General features: G+C 37.5%; 1 pseudogene; it reads left to right on the forward strand.

Annotated features, from left to right (window-relative positions):
• Positions 1 to 558: 558 nt before the first annotated feature.
• LOC100726628 (olfactory receptor 4C45-like) lies at positions 559 to 1,499 on the forward strand (annotated as a pseudogene).
• Positions 1,500 to 4,424: the final 2,925 nt, after the last annotated feature.

The following is a 4,424-nucleotide window of genomic DNA, read 5'->3' on the forward strand; positions in this document are numbered from 1 at the left end:
AACTCTACATTCTTATGATTGCAGTCTTGAATCCCAGAAGACAGCTGGGTTATATTGAACAATAGTTATCACTTTGGTATGCCATACAAAGATGACTTGGTAGAATTTTGCTTTTATATTTCATACACTCATAACAATAGACTATTAATTGAAAATAATGGTAATTGATCATCTTTTGTACACACACACACACACACACACACACACACACACTCTCTCTCTCTCTCTCTCTCTCCAAAAAATGAAAGAAAGATATCTTAAAGAATTTTTAGAGCAGAAAATTGAGGATATCAACACATCAGCATTGATTGATTCTCATGAACACTTGCTTGGCTTCAGTGATATTTGCAAGCTACTATCATTATTCCATTAAAGCACATTAGGAGAAATCTACCTTCATTCTGTTTTTCTATAAAATTTCACAGAGGTGATTAAAATTGTAACCCCATTAATTTCATAGGAGTACTCAACTAATAAAATATTATAGTACTGAATTTATAATATCATTACCTCACATTATCACGAATTTGTTTTAGGTAGACCATATCCCCAAAACCCATGATAACTGATAAAAAGGATGAGAGGTTGAGGAATGTAACAGAATTTATCTTTCTAGGAATCACCCAAATTCCACAACTGAAGAAATTCTTATCCTTCATGTGTTTCATGACCTATTTGATCACACTGGCCAGTAACACACTCATCTCCATCACCATCTTCATAAGCCCAGCCTTGACTTCTCCTTTTTTCCAGTACTTCTTTCTGTCCTGTCTGTCCATTATAGATGGTTTCTACTCTTCCTGCATAGCTCCCAAAATGGTCATTGACTTGATCTCTAAAAGGAGCACCATGTCCTTCAATAGCTGCATGACTCAGCTATTCACTTAACACATGTTTGCTGCAGCTAGGATCATTGTGCACACTGCCATGGCCTATGACCGCTATGTGGCCATCAGCAAGCTTTTGCACTATGAGACCATCATGAGCCGACCTGTGTGTGCTTTCCTGGTGGGGGCTACTATGATCTTAGGATTTGTTCATGGAAGGATACAGATTCTATTTATTGACCAGTTGCCCTTCTGTGGCCCCAGTGTCACTGACCATTTCTTGTGTGATTTAATCCAACTTCTGGAGCTGGCTTGCACTGAGACTCACACGCTGGAGCCGCTGATCACTGCCAGCACTGCGGCACTGTGTTCACTCACTTTTTCTATGCTTGCTGTCCTGTGTCATCATCCTGAACTCCATGAGAACACATGGTTCTGAAGGATGCCACAAAGCCCTGTCCACATGTGCCTCTCATGTCACAGTTGTCATCTTATTCTTTGTACCTGTATCTGAGACCCATGATCTCCTTCCCCACTGACAAAGCTGTGACTGTGTTTTATAGCCTAATAACACCTAGTCTTAACCCTTTGATCTACATCCTCAGAAATGAAGAAGTAAAAAAGGTTGTGAAGAAACTTTGGGGTCAAGACCTGAAAAGAGATATTGAATAAATCTTGTGATTCAGGTATTTAGATAAGGCAATTAACATTTTATGAAGATTTGTTCAATTTGCTGACTAAGTATAATTTGGATGGTCAATGTTTCTGTCTACATACAATTGTTTCATTGACATATACATGTACATTAAAGGGTAAACACATATATTAAGGGGTAAACAAGATTATTCAGCACAGTAATATTTATTCATTAAACTAAGGTAAATATCATTTCTGTCTCTTCAAAAACTTGTCATGTCTTTGTGTTAGGAATCTCTAAATTCCTCCATTCTAGTTTTGTACAAAATATGAAATAAGTTTCACACTACATTCATGGCACAATAGAACTCATTCTTCCTAAATGTATTTTATACTCATCAGTGAAACTTCTCCCTTCCCTAGCTTCCCTATCCTTCCATTTATTTGGTGACAACTATTTTACTATCAGCTTCTATGCACTGAACTTTACATGCAGGGAAAGAAAAATAAGGCTCTGAATACAAATAAATCTTATAGGAAACTACAAATCATGTAAGCATAAGTTGTGTCGTGGAACTGCATGGTAAAGTTTAACAAATCTGGAGTGTAGAAAAGAATCCAAAGCCTGAATTTAATGTAACATCAAAAGATTCAGAAAGAGCCATGTGCTTTAAGTCAAAGAGGAAAAGCTTAGGGTTACACCACCCTCATTGTTGAATCCAGGGAGCTGAGGCCCCTCAAGGTTAGTTCCAGCACACCTGAAAGGGCCCTGGTAGAGTTTAAGATCATTGCTATGAGCAGTTAAGTGCCCACCCAAATTTCAGCCACACTGGACTAGGCTCGAGAGGTTTCACTGACCTAACTCGACCATCCACAGTGACCATCTATCAACACAGGGAGCTGAGGACATGTAAATTGAGTTCCAGAGCACTAGTGCAGGCCAGGGAGAGTCTAAGATCATTGATTCCAGAGGATAAGAGCCTGGCTAGCAGCCAGACATAATGGACTAGGCTCCAGATATTTCACTGCCCAACTAGGCCACGTCCAGCTACCTTCCTTAAATCAGGAGAGCTGAGGGCCTTGGAGGTGAGTTCCAGCACATTGGAGCTAGCTCAGGGAGAGCTCTGGAACATCATCTCCAGTGGTTAGGAGCCTAACCAACTTCCTGAAACACCGGAAGTGGCAGAGGAAGTCCTGCGGGCCTGACTGTACCACGCTCAACAACTTCCATTCAGTCCCAGGAGCCAAGGGTTTAGGAGCTGATTTCCAACACACAGAGAGGAAGATTTGAAACATCACTTGAAACACAGAAATATAATAAAATGACAAGATGAAAAACAAAAATGCAATCTGAAACCTCCAGCCCATTGCAAAAAAGCCTAGGAGCCATGTACATAGAAGAAAATATAAGCTATACACCTGAAATACCTGAAATAATAACAACTGAAATAAACAAGCGACTCCAGGAACTTTATGGAAATTCAAATTAGAAATATTGTCTCAGGTAAAAAAATAAATGATAAAATGAATGAAAGAAATGCTGAACATATCTAAAGAAAACAGTTAAATAATTAGAAAAACAAAAAAAGATAGATTCCTGGATAAACAATATAAGAAGCAAACAGAATACATGAAGCAGATTAAAGAGATATACAGGACATCAAAACTTCCATTGAAGATTGTCACAACTACCTAAATGAAAGTGAAGAAAGAATTTCAGATCTTGAAGACAAGATTGCATCTAGTGAACAGGAAAGGAAAGATATTTTAAAAATAACAAGGGATGAGGAAATAATTCAACAGCTGCAAGATGATGCAAGAAAAACAATAAGATAGGGAAAAACAAAAAAGATGGACACAACACAAATGATATCAAGAGGCTATTTATAGAAGCAATACTGAAAACACCCCAAACGTGAGAATGGAAACTGACCTATGGATTAGTGAAGCTTATAGAACTCCAAATAGCCATAACCAAAATAAAACTATACACAGACATACAGTAATCAACATCACAGAAATTCATCATAAGAATAGAATAATAAAAGCTGTTAGTGAAAAAAGACTGGTCACCTATAAAGGAAAACCTATCAGAATCACAGCAGACTTTTCAACATAAACTAGGCTTTGATTCTCAAGGAACAAGACATTGCATTGAAGTTAAGCATTCCTTTCCTTCTCTGTGTCAGTATATTTTGACTGTGTCCCTGTGGCTTCCAGAGTAGCATTTGTTCTGATAACAACAAAAGAAAATTTATCAAATACACTTGATATAAGTTATCTTTGCACTCTCATGTCCATTAAGAAAAAATACACCTCTTTATGAAAAGCAATTAAAAATCAATTTCTAAGCAGCTAAAATACAGATACTACTTTTTTGTTGCCCTAGTATATTGTCCACAGTACTGAAACTTTAGAAGTTGAAATTATTTCTGGTTTTTATTATTGTATTTTTTCTTTGCTCTCTGGCCAGGAACGGAAGAAACATTTTTCAGGCTCAATCACCAGTTCTACCCTTTGCATATATTACTTTCTTTTGACTGGGGCACATATTAAGGAATAAAACACTCCTTGTTGGGCAGGGAAACAGGATTGAAAAGTTCTGTTTTCTTGGAAAATCCTGTAAACTGAGCAAAGCAACAATATCTCTCAGAGTTTAGTATCCACCTTTTAGGGTAGCGGAGACTTAACTAAAGTTAAAGTTTTTCTGTAAATTATACTAAAGAAGGAATAGTTGAGGAGCAAAGAGACCCGAGGAATGATGTGATGGGAAAGGATATGAGAACCAGGGAAAGGGTAGCCTGGAATCGAGTCATGATGAGCAACATGGCCATAAGTTTGTAGGGTCACAGGGAATTCATGGAACCAAGAGAAAAGCATCACCAGAATCCTTTTGTTTTAAAAGACCGTATAAAGCATCAATTTATTAGCACCAGTAAGAGACTAATCTTAATGTGACAT

This window comes from Cavia porcellus, unplaced genomic scaffold (assembly GCF_034190915.1).
Source record: "Cavia porcellus strain 051 isolate PalLab524CR breed Dunkin Hartley unplaced genomic scaffold, mCavPor4.1 scaffold_17, whole genome shotgun sequence".
In the NCBI taxonomy this organism is placed as follows: Eukaryota; Metazoa; Chordata; class Mammalia; order Rodentia; family Caviidae; genus Cavia; species Cavia porcellus.